General features: G+C 57.0%; 1 long non-coding RNA gene across 1 annotated transcript; it reads right to left on the bottom strand.

Moving 5' to 3' along the window:
• Nucleotides 1–207: 207 nt before the first annotated feature.
• LOC114815164 lies at nucleotides 208–7,916 on the bottom strand. The gene is made up of 2 exons (XR_003762940.2): nucleotides 7,803–7,916; nucleotides 208–470 (listed from the first exon to the last, which is right to left on the bottom strand). It is a non-coding gene; the product is annotated as an uncharacterized LOC114815164 (long non-coding RNA).
• Between the last annotated feature and the right edge of the window lie 4,641 nt (nucleotides 7,917–12,557).

The following is a 12,557-nucleotide window of genomic DNA, read 5'->3' as shown; positions in this document are numbered from 1 at the left end:
GGAGCGGAAGCCGCAGGAAGACCAGGGACACTAAGAAATGGAAGCCAGATCCCTCCTTGGTAGAGTGAGAGCCTGCGTGGTGTGCACCCACTGTGGGAGGGAGTATGTTGTCACAAGTCTGTCTGTCCCACTGCTCGTTTCCCCACAAGTGGTCAGGCTGGCACCGTTAGTAGCGACATGTCGGAAAGCAGAGGGCAGCTCGGTAAACAGATTTAAATGTGATTTTAATATTGCACCAGTAGGTGACACCCTCTGGGTTTCTTTTCTCAAAAAGGGAAATGGGAAGTGTCAATTGAGAAGACTTCCGGATTGAGGTTTGGTCTGAAGCATTTGGCGTCCCGTGGTCCCCATGGCCCTGGTGTCTTCTTCATTTCTGGGAGTATCATTTGCAGGTAGAGAACAGGTGGGCCTATGGCTCTTGGCTGGCATGGGGGGCTGTGGGCGGGGCCTATCCACCCATGTTGGAGACCCTGGAAAAAGCAAGGCCCGAATAAACATCGAGAGATTCCCTGCCTCTCTGTCACGCAGCTAAGCCCCCTCCCCAAAGCCCAAGTGTCGGGGGGATGGGCAGGGGGAGAATCACTTCTTCCTCCATGGAGGTGGTGACGTTTGACAGCTGAGTTTGGGGATTAAAAGACCACACGACTGTCTCCCTCCCCTTCCTGCGGATGCAGCCACTGAGGCTCTGCCGGGGACTTAGAATAACAAATCCCACTCCAGCAGGGTTCTGCCCGTAGCAGCCGCCCTGCCTGGTAATCTGCCCGCAGCAGCCACCCGGCCCAGTGCTCAGCCTGCAGCAAGTGCCCGTTACAGTGCTTGGCACACAGGAAGTATTCAGTAAACCCCACTGATGTAATGATGGAGTCACGGGGGGAACAGGCTCAGAGGGAGAACGTGGTCTGGCCTCACCAGGGAGGCCTCTCAATGCCGCCTTCTTGAGCACCTCATCCCTGCCGGTGCCACCACAGCCAGGGCCGCAGGGAATCGTGGCAGTGGGATGTTGGTGGTTTTGAGGGCCGGCGCTGTAACCCGCTTTAACACAGAAAGGGAGGAGGTGAGCTCTCAGTAGGGCTTTGAAGGGGAGAGGAGAGCTAGTTTGGCGGATGTGAGGAGGTCAGAGGTAGGGCATGGGCCAGGGGTCGACAGCGGGACAGGCGTGAACGAGATACAGTGAGGAGGTGAGTGGCAAAGGAGCGGAGTGTGCGGGCTGGGCTGTAGAAGGAGAGAAGGGAGGTGAGGAAGGAGGAGGCAAGGGGATGGACAGCTTTGAAGCCAATAGTGAGGAGTTTTTGCTTCATAAGAAGGTTGATAGTTAACCACTGGAGATTTTTGAGGATGGGAGTGACATAATAATAATGTTAATAATGTTGGTATTTATTAAGCGCTTACTATGTGCAGAGCACTGTTCCAAGCGCTAGGGGAGATACAGGGTCATCAAGTTGTCCCCCGTGGGGCTCACAGTCTTCATCCCCATTTTACAGATGAGGGAACTGAGGCACAGAGAAGTTAAGTGACTTGCCCACAGTCAGACCAGAGCGTTTCTGCAGAAAGATAATCCAGGCGGCAGAGTAAAGTATAGACTGAAGTGCGGAGAGGCAGGAGGTTGGGAGATCTGAAAGGAGGCTGATGCAGTAATCCAGTCGGGATTCGATGAGAGATTGTACCAACAAGGTAGCGGTTTGGATGGAGAGAAAAGGGCGGATCTTGGCTATGTTGTGAAGGTGAGACTGGCAGGTTTTGATGATGGATTGGATGTGTGGGGTGAATGCGAGAGTGGAGTCAAGGATGACACCAAGGTTGCAGGCTTGTGGGACAGGAAGGATGGTAGTGCCGTCCACATTGACGGAAAAGTCAGGGAGAGGACAGGGTTTGCGAGGGAAGATAAGGAGCTCAGTCTTAAACATGACGCGTTAGTGAGTAGGAAACAGGTGTGTAAGATGCTCCGAAGTGCTCCGGGCAGGGAACGTCTGGGTGTCCGGCTATGGGAGGCGACGGCGATGTCTCCCAGGCCAGCTTGGGGTGGACATTTCTCCTGGTGAGGATGAGAGGCCCTTCTGCCTCCCATCAGACTTGTCTTCATAGCCATGGAAAGCCAGTAGGTCAGTGGCAATCATGGCTGCTGGCCCGAGTTAGGCCAGGGTAAGCCCTCACTTAACCAATCAGCCGACCTGCCAATTCCCAGGAATGAAAAGTCTTTGGAGAATTAATAGGCTAGAGACGATTGAGGCCCAGCTGGATCCATCTTCCTCGCCCATCAAATCGTCCGGGTGAGACCCTGGCCCGGGAGACCCCGCCTCCCCTTCCCCCACACCCTTCCTAATCAAGACTCTACCTAAAGGTTTGACAAATCCGGGGAACTCATCACCCCCATTAAAATCTCTGTGGCAAAGGCATTGCCTTTGAAAAACCCCACTCAAGAAACCTGTAATATCTCAAAACCTGTAATATCTCACCTCTTCCATGAGAGCCCCAGGAAGGATGGGGACCGTGTCCGACCTGATTAGCCTATCTATCCCAACACTCAGCACAATGCTTGGCACGATGTTAGGGCTTTATAAATACCATAATGAATGGCAAATTCAAAGTGCCTGAGAGCCAAGCCAAGTGGTCCCTTGGTATTCTGAAAAGTGACTGCCGCAAGGCCTTCCTTCTTCGGCATCGATCTACCGGGAGATCGTCAGGTGCGTTCATTCAGATTTGAGGAGGGAAGGAGTTGCAGGCCAGAGGCAGGTCGTGGTCTAGGGGGTGGAGGTGAGATAGGCGAGATCAAGCCACTTTGAGAAGGTAAGTGGGCTTAAATCACCAATGTCTGGCCGGCAAGGAGGGGGTTCTCTCCCCTGACAACAGCGGTGTCTGTGCCCTGCCAGCCAGTGTGGGGGGGGTTGGGGGGAGAAAGGGGGTGCGGAGTGCAAAAGGCATCTCCCATAATTACTCCCGGCCCCTGCTGGAAATAATAGGAGTGGAAGTTTGATGGGTCCCACCGCCGTGGACACCAAAACTTAATAACTTGGGGAGCTCAGGGGCCACCACTCCAGTCCTGTTAGCAGGTGACCAATCAGCTCTCCCTGGGACCCAGGAAACAGTCACCCTGGGGCCCCTGGTCCCCAACTGCCACTGGAGCCATTACCTGCCAATTGCCCAGATAGCATGATTAGTGGAACTTGTACATCTTGCCACCCAAACTCTGTCCTCTCCATGGCTTTCCCAGCACTGTAGACTGCACTACCATCCTCCCTGTCTCACCAGCACATAACCTTGGCATTATCCTCTTCTGATCTCTCTCATTCAATCCATATAATCAATTTCACCAGAGTTCTAGCTTCATTGTGTCACTAAAATCCACCCTTTCCTTTCCATCCAAACTATTAGTACAGTGATCCAAGCTCTTATTCCCATCCCACCTCGATTACCGTGTCGGCCTCTTCGTCGATCTCCCTGCCTCCAGTCCACACTTCACTCTGCTGCCCAAATCATTTTTCTGAAAAAACATTCAGTCCACGTTTCCCCACTCAAGAATCTCCGCCTGTTGCCCATCTGCCTCGACATTGAACAGAAACTTCTTACCATCAGCTTTAAAGCTTGCCCCCTCCAAACCTTACCTCCCTGATTTCCTACTACAACCCAACCCGCATACGCCATTCTTCTTACGCCAATCTACTCACTGTACCTCAGCCTCTTCTCTCTTGCTGCCGACCCCTTGCTCACGCTCCCCCTCTGGCCGGGAACTCCCTCCTGCCTTCATTTAGAAGCAGCTTGGAATAGTGGAGAGAGCACAGTCTTGGAAGTCAGAAGGCCATGGGTTCGAATCCTGCCTCCGCCACTTGTCCACTATGTGACCTTGGGCCAGTCACTTAATAATAATGTTGATATTTGTTAAGCGCTTACTATGTGCAGAGCACTGTTCTAAGCGCTGGGGTATACAGGGTAATCAGGTCGTCCCACATGAGGCTCACAGTCTTAATCCCCATTTTACAGATGAGGTAACTGAGGCACAGAGAAGTGAAGTGACTTGCCCACAGTCTTAACTTTTCTGTGCCTCCGTTACCTCACCTGTAAAATGGAGATTGGGACTGTGAGCCCATGTGGGACAGGGACTTGTCCAGCTTGATTTGCTTGTATCCACCCCTATGCTTAGTGCAGTGCCTGGCATATAGTAAGCGCTTAACAAATGCCATAATTGTTATTATTATTATTGTTGTTATGACAGACCACCACTCTCCCCACATTCAAAGTCTTCTTAAAATGACATCTCCTCTAAGAAGTCTTCCCAGACTAATACCTCATTTCCCCTTCTCCCTCTCTCTTCTGGTTACACTGGGATCTGTACCCTTTATTCACCCCACCCTCAGCCCCAAAGCCCTTCATCCACATCCGTAATTGATTTTAACGTCTGTCTCTCACTCTAGATTGTGAGCTCCTTTTGGGCAGGGAATTCTTCTACCGGCCCTCTTACACTGTTCTCTTCCAAGGACTCAGTACCATGCTCTGCTCACTGTAAGCAGGCAATAAATATGATTGATCAATCAATCCATGCACGGTATTTACTGCTTGCTTCCTGTGTGTGGAGCCCTGTACCAAGTGCTTGGGAGAGGGCAATATGACGATGCTGCTGGAAATTATGCAAACACCCCTCCCCATCCTGGAGGTGCGACCTGGGGTGGGGGCATCGGGGAAGGCAGAGCGGGGTGTGGGCAGAGGAAGACGGGCAGGTGACCGTGGAGAAAAGCCGCTTGGCCACAGGTGCGGAAATCTCCTCTTGGAGGGGACAAAAGGGGTTTGGTTGGGAGGACTGGCAGAGAGGAAGAGGAGGGAGAACGGGGCTGACTGATGACAAACCCCTGCTCCTTAATGAGCAGATTCCCCCCACTGCTCCTTGCCAACAGTCCGGATGGGTGTGGAGATTGCCCAGCTTCTCCTCCGGCTTCTCCCATAGCTCCCAAACCTGGCCAGCTTTCCCTAACGACTGTGAAACAAAGAAACAAGTCGGGCCCAGTTTCATCCCGAGAAGCAGCGTGGCTCAGTGGAAAGAGCCCGGGCTGGGGAGTCAGAGATCATGGGTTCAAATCCCGGCTCCTCCGCTTGTCAGCTGTGTGACTTTGGGCCAGTCACTTCACTTTGCCTCAGTTCCCTCATCTGTTAAATGGGGATGAAGACTGTGGGCTCCCCGTGAGACAACCTGATCACCTTGTTTCCCCCACCCCAGCGCTTAGAACAGTGCTTTGCACATAGTAAGCGCTTAATACCACCATTATTATGTATTCCTCGGTCTCCCTTCCTCAGAGCCTAAGCTCTCTGTGGGCAGGGAATGTGTCTGTTTATTAAGGTATTGTCCTTTCCCGAGCGCTCAGTACAGTGTTCCGCAGGCGGTGGGAGGGGGGCGTTGTAGACGGCTGGGTGACGTCACAGCCCAGGGAGCCAATGAGCAGGGCCCAAGTGGCACGTGCAGGAGGAGGGCGGGAGTCGGTGACCGTTGGGTGACCGCGCTCACCTCCTCCAAGAGGCCTTCCCAGACTGAGCTTCCCTTTTTCATCCATTCAATAGTATTTATTGAGCGCTTACTATGTGCAGAGCACTGGACTAAGCGCTTGGAATCCCCCTCCGCCCTCTGCCCCCTCTCCCTTCCCCTCCTCTCAGCACTGTGCTCATTTGTCTATATTTTTATTCCCCTATTGATTCTGTTAATAAGGTGCACATCCCCTTCATTCTACTTATTGTGATGATGTCGTCTTCTTTTTGTCCCTCTGTCTCCCCCACTTCAACTGTGAGCCCGGCATTGGGCAGGGATGGTCTCTGTTGCCGAACTGTACGTTCCAAGCGCTTCGTCCAGTGCTCTGCACCTAGTAAGCGCTCAATAAATACTGTTGAATGAAATAGTACTGAATGAATCGGCTTCTGCCCCAAGGTACCGCCGTCGCCTTCGGTGACGCCCCCGGGAGTCTCGGCGGGGTTGGAGGACGAGGTCAGCTCATCTGGGGGAGATCCAAATGGTCCCCCCCATTCCCCGGCCTCCCGTCCCTTCCCTCCCCGGGCCTCGTCCTCCCGGTGCGCGGGCCCGAGGGCACCAACCCCCTCCACCCCTTTCCTCCCTGGCCATTCATTCACCTATTCGACAGTATTGAGCGCTTACTAGGCGCAGAGCACTGGACTAATAATGATGTTGGTATTATTAAGCGCTTACTATGTGTATCATCTTCATCTGTACTATGTGCAGAGCACCGTTCTAAGCGCTGGGGTAGATACAAGGTCATCAGGTTGTCCCACGTGAGGCTCCCAGTCTTCATCCCCCTTTTACAGATGAGGTCACTGAGGCACAGAGAAGTGAAGTGACTTGCCCACTAAGCGCTTGGAATGGACAATTGGGCAACAGATAGAGACCCGCCCTGCCCAATGACGGGCTCACGGTCTAATCTAAGAGAAGCAGCGTGGCTCAGTGGACAGAGCCCAGGTTTGGGAGTCAGAGGTCATGGGTTCGAATCCCAGCTCCGCCGCTTGCCAGCTGGGTGACTCGGGGCAAGTCACTTCACTTCACCTCTCTGGGCCTCAGGTACCTCTGTAAAATGGGGGTTAAATAATAATTATAATAAATAATGTTGGTATTTGTTAAGCGCTTACTATGTGCAGAGGGGCAAGTCACTTCACTTCTCTGGGCCTCGGGTACTTCCTCTGTAGAATGGGGATTAAATAATAATAATAATAAATAATAATGTTGGTATTTGTTAAGCGCTTACTATGTGCAGAGCACTGTTCTAAGCGCTGGGGTAGATACAGGGTCATCAGGTTGTCCCACGTGAGGCTCACAATCTTAATCCCCATTTTCCAGATGAGGTCACTGAGGCACAGAGAAGTGAGGTGACTTGCCCACCGTCACACAGCTGACAAGTGGCAGAGCCGGCATTCGAACCCATGACCTCTGACTCTTTCCACTGAGCCACGTCGCTTCTCTATCAAAAACAGTGAGCCCCACGTGGGACAACCCGTTCACCTTGTAGCGCTTAGCACATAGTAAGCGCTTAACAAATACCATCATTATTATTATTATTAATCGGGGGGAGACAGAGCAAATCAGAAGGAAACAAAAAGAACATTATGACGCTAAACAGAATGAAGGGGATGCACCCCTCATTAACGGAATCAATAGGGTATTGAATAATATAGACAGATGAGCACAGTGAGCTTCCCCCTTTTCCTCTGCTCCTTCCCCTCCCCTCAGCACTGTGCTCATCTGTCTCTATTTTAATTCCCCTATTGATTTGGGGGAATGAGGTGTCCATCCCCTTCATTCTATTTCTCGTGATGATGTTTTGTTTTTGTCCGTCTGTCTGCCCCGATTAGGCTGTGAGCCCGTCAGTGGTCTCTATCTGTTACCGAATTGTCAGCGCTTAGCGCAGTGCTCTGCACCTAGTAAGCGCTCAATAGAGCACTGCGCTAAGCGCTTGGAATGTACCACTAAATGAACGAAAGGGGGGGGGGGGTCAGCCGAGGCCCCTCCCCGGCTCCCCTCCTCCCCTGCCCTCCCCGCAGTTCACCGCGCCAGACGGTGGGTAACCGCCGCCTCCGCCGGGGCTTCCCAGCCTCCTAGGGCCGAGGCGGCCCCAGCCCGCGGCCTCCCATTGGCCCGCGGGGCCGCCCGTCCGCCCCTCCGGCCGGCTCCCATTGGTCCCCGCGCCCCGTGACGTCAGGGCGCCCCGCCCCCGCCGCCGGGTCATTTAAGTTGATCGCAAATAAATAAATAAAGGGGGAAATAGAAATGCGTAGAAAGTAAAAGCAGCTGGGGGGAGGGGGGCGGGGCCGGACAACCTAACCTGGCGGTCTTCCGTAGCCGCCAATCGGCGCCGGAGGCCGCGCCGACTGACAAGGCCGCTCAGCCAATGATCGGCCACCTGCCGGATCACTGAACAACGGGTTGCGGCTGACCTCTCCAGAGCGGGTGAAGGCGCGGTCTGGGCGGGGGGGAGGGGGCGGGGCTAGGGAGAGCGCTCGGCCAATCAGAGAGCGGGACGGGGTAGAGTGACGTCCCCCGCCTCCAAGGAGATTGCGGCCTAGCGGATTTGGCGCCGCGCTGACCAATGGAGGAGCGGGGGGGGCGGCGGGGAGAGCGGGGGGTGCGGGCTTGTTTATGGGCGTCCCCCGAGGACCGTCCCCCCCGTCGTCATTGGCCGGCGGCGGCGCCGATCGGCGGGCGCCTCGACCAATAGCCGGGAGGGAGCGGGGGCCGGCGGCGGGCGGCGGCCAATGGGCGGCGGCCGCTGGGAAAGGGGGCGGGGAGTTGAGGAGTTGAGCGGAGACGATTAAAGAGCGCGAGGAGGTAACCGAGTCCGCGGGGGGCGGGGAGGGAGCGGGTTGCGGGGAGGGGGCGGCCAGTAGGGAGACCCCCCCCCCCCCCACTCGGGCCCGAGCCCCTCCCCCCCTCCCCCTATCCCCCTGTAGAATAACGATGATGCGTCCTCCCCGTATCTGGCAACCGCTTCCTACGTGCTAAACCCTGGGGTAGACACAAAGGTGATCAGGTCCGACGCGGTCCCTGCCCCGCACGGGGCTCGCCCTCGAAGGGGGAGAGAAATCAGCCCCCGAATGCCCATTTTCCGGACGGGGAGACTGAGGCCCAGCGCAGACTAATGATGATGGTGGCAGCCGTTAAGCCCTCCCTGGGTGCCAAGCGCTGGCGGGAGGGAGGCAAGGTGATCAGCTTGTCCCACAGGTGGGACTCAAGCCTTTCATCCCCATTTTACGGATGAGGCCACCGAGGGACAGAGAAGTTCAGCGGCTTGCCCGAGGTCACACGGCTGGCAAGCGGCGGGGTCGGGATTAGAACTCGGGTCCTCTGACTCCTTGGCCCGGGCTCTTGCCGCTAAGCCACGCGGCTTCCCGAGTTGAGGGAAGTTAAGGGACTTGCCCGAGGTCACGCAGCAGCGCCTGCAGAGGCTAGATTAGAACCCAGGTCCTTTGAGTCCTAGCCCGTGCTCTTTCTGCCAGGTCTCGCTGCTTTTCTCCCCTCCACCTCCTCCCCTTCCCGGCCCTCTTGCCCTCCCCCGTCCCCCTCTTCTCTCCTCCCCCTTGGCCCTCTGCTGCTCTCCTGCCTCTCACCCTCCTCCCCGCCCTCGTTTCCCCCATCCCCACTCCGTCCCCCCCGTCCTCCCCCTCTGCCCCCCCAGCTTTCTCCCCCCACCCCAGAGCCGTTCTCCCTCTCAGGGACTGGGATGGCAGGAGGCAGGGATTTCCCCAAAGTTCTATTGATAAACACGCTCGCACAAACATATGCCAGACACACACAGAAACCATCAACATAAACGAAAAACACAATATGGCCCGCCAGCCCTGCTCCCTCGTGCCGCGAGCCACCGAGCACACCGAGCGGCGTCGGGTCGGGCCGGGCCCGGCCTCAGTTGGGGGCGGCCCTGCGGGGGCCGTGCCGAGAGTCGGCCCCCCGGAGCCGGGCTCGACCGTGCGGGAGCCTCTCGAGCGGCAGGCGGCGGACCTACCAAGATTTCCGCCCCCGCCGAGCCCCCCATCCGCCCCCGCTCTCCTGCGGCCTCTCTTAGGGGTGTTTGGGACGGTCGGGGGGAGCGGCGAGAGGCCTCGGGCCCGGGGGAGTGGTGGCCTGGTCTCTCATAGGCCGTGGATCGCGTCGGCGCGCTCACGGGAAAGAGGATGCGACGTCCCACCTGCTCCGAGGCGGGGACGGGTGGCGTGGGGTGGGCCGGTGCCGTCCCTCGCCCTCTCGCCCCGCCCCGGGGAAGTCCGGTGGCGGGATTGCTCGAGGGGCTGCCGCCCTCCACCCCGCGCCTGGCTTGGGTCTTGGCTCCCGCTCAGAGCCATCCTTTGCTATGAGATGCCGTGCGGGCGATCGGGTAGAGGTCGACCAGGGGTCTTCGGCGTGGCCCTTGCAGAAATGCTCTGACCCGTTAGATAGCTGGTCTGACGGACCTCTGGTCCCGAACCTACTGAGACCACCGTACCTCCTTGCCTGCGGAAGCCCGGAGACCCTGGCCTGGGAGGGCTGTTGACGGATGTCTCGGTGGAGGCAGCCTTGGGTCGCCGGAGGACTGCGCCCACCCTTGCCCGAGCCTGGAAAGGTGTTTATTATTATTATTATTAATTAATAATCATCATCATTTTAGGGTATTTGTTAAGCGGTTACCCAGGCGCTCCGACTCTCAGGCCTGGGCCGTTTCCACTAGGCCTCGCCGCTTCTCTCTAGACTCCTCAGGGAGGAGGTCTTGCCTTCTGAGCCCTGGCCCCGATGGCCCGAGTAGTCTATATTCGGTTAATGAGATGTTGCTGAACACCGTGACTGAGAGCCTCCTGTAGAGGCTGTTGGGAGGAGGCTCAGAGGAGGATGGGAGGAGGGGACGTGGCCAGCGGGAGATAGTTCCGCCAGGTACCTGGAGCTGGCCTTCGAGGTGTGGGTGACATTGCTGCCACTGTGAGCGTGTATGGCGTGGAGGGAGGGAGTGCCTGGCACCCTGCGTGTCTGCTGGCTGGGTCCACGGACTCTCAGTCCTGCCCCTTCCCTGCCCCCCGTCCCACCTTTGCGATCCCAGCGAGTGCAGCCTAGGCACCGTTTGTCGGAGAGGGGACGGTTAGCACCGAGACATCTGCACTCTCCGGCCCGGTCCCCCCGAGTCCAGCGGCCCTCATAGCGTGAAGGCTGTCGGTCGCGGAACACCTCGTCTCCGGGGGTCGGACAGCAGCAGGCACCGCTGAGTCTCGCCCTTTGTATCCATCCCTCCATCGGGTCACAGTGCTCATGGACCCTTGGGATGGGTGGCTTGGGACTGGTGACTCTCGTGCTATCCGTGAGCTACCGGGGCACGCTGGCCAGGGAGACTGAAGGGTCTGAGCTGCCTAGGTGGCTCTGTGTGTGTATGTGTGTGCACGTGCGCGCACGTGTGTGTATGTTAAACACTCACTATTTGTCAAACACCAAGTGCTGGGTGTTAAATAGATGTTTGTGTGTGTGTGTGTGTTTATCCTTCATATTCTAAGAAGACACCCATCAATGGTACTTACTGAGCACTCACTATGTGCAGAGCACTGTATTAAGTGCTTGGGAGAGTCCAGTACGATAGAGCTGGTAGAGACAATCGCTGCCCATAAGGAGCTTATTCTAGAGGCGAAGTTCTCCCAGCAGTGCGCGTGAGGCTGAAAAGGCCAATGTGGTCCCCACAGGCCTGGCACTCGGGGCACCCGAAAGACCATCCTTGGTTGTGGTGTTGGTTTGGGTTACATTTGCAGCAACTGGTGCTGTTTTCTCATAAGTTCTTGGTCAAAGCCAATTTGAACCTGGCTGTTGGCTCTGTTAACAAATGTTGAATCAACTGGCTTTGAGCCAGCCGAGCGAGTCAAGGACGGAACGTTTGGCGAATTCTCCCCTCCTCCCCCTCCCCCTGCCTCCTCTCCGCTGTTCACCTCTCCCCTCCCCCACACCCAAGATTGAAAAGCAAAGAGAATCGAAGTTTTCAGAGGTACCGATCAGGGCCGACTGATCCGCCCCGGCTTCCCCCAGCCCGGTCTGACTGCGGAGGTTGGGCCACGGGAGCTCAGATCCTGCCTCTCCCCTCCCCTTCCCCCCCAGTGTACATTGTCCTTATGAAATCACTTCGGCCTCTCCGAGTTGAAGTTTGACAGGGAGAGTAGGGGCCGGACTGACATGTGATAATCAAAGCTCTCCGGCCAATCAGCTACAGAGTCCGCGGGCCCAAAGGAGCTGTTGGAGTGTGCTACGGCACCGGGGTTAAAGGGCAGCAGTAAGGGTCTGCGGGGTCTGTTTTGAGCTGAGTTCAGGTGGTGTGGTCCGGTCTGCCCGGGCACGTATGTCCGTGGACTCGCCGGTTCCGGCCACAGCCGGTCAGCCGGGGGCACGTTTGGTCTCCCGAGCGAGGTCAGAGACGCCCCCAGTTGCTCATGGGCTGGGGGTGGGAGTGGGAACGGGGAGGAGCTGGAGGGGGAGGGAGGGACTGGGGAGGCCAGAGCACTGGAGGGATGTGGCCAGTCAGCCGGTCAGCTGGTCAGCCTCCTGAGAACCTGGTCCTGTCAGCCAATGTGGGGACCCCTGTTGAGCTCCCCAGCATGCCTACAGTTTACCTGCCACCCCGTGACAGCCCCAGTGTCTCGAGGGGGTTCCCTGGTGTGGCTCTGACGTAGTTAAATGGGGCGGCCCACGGAAGACTGGGCCAGATGAGTGAGGGTTGGGGTGCATTTCTGGGCCTGCCCTGATGTTCAGGGGTCGTTCGGAAGCCCCTCCCGCCGCCCCGACCCGCCAAGACTTGTCCAGTGTGGCTGGTTTAAGAAAAGGTGAAACTGAGCACCGACAACCCTGTGGGTGACCCCAGCCCGGCCGGGGATGGTCGTCCATCCGCCCAACAGCCCCCTCCCCCCCTCATCCGCCCGCATTTTGGCCAGGTCATGGGCATGAGGCGGCGACCATTCCTGGCGCAAGAGGGTCACTCCAGAGCGGTTTGTGCCCAGAGATGTTCCCAGGACGGGAACCATCGCCTCAGGCCCGAGTGTCAGGACAGAGGTTTTCATGGGGACTGCCTCACCTCACCTGAAACTAC

This window comes from Ornithorhynchus anatinus, chromosome 11 (genome assembly GCF_004115215.2).
Source record: "Ornithorhynchus anatinus isolate Pmale09 chromosome 11, mOrnAna1.pri.v4, whole genome shotgun sequence".
Taxonomy (NCBI): domain Eukaryota; kingdom Metazoa; phylum Chordata; class Mammalia; order Monotremata; family Ornithorhynchidae; genus Ornithorhynchus; species Ornithorhynchus anatinus.
The sequence above is the reverse complement of the archived record's forward strand: the minus strand, read 5'-3'. Positions and strand labels throughout refer to the sequence as shown.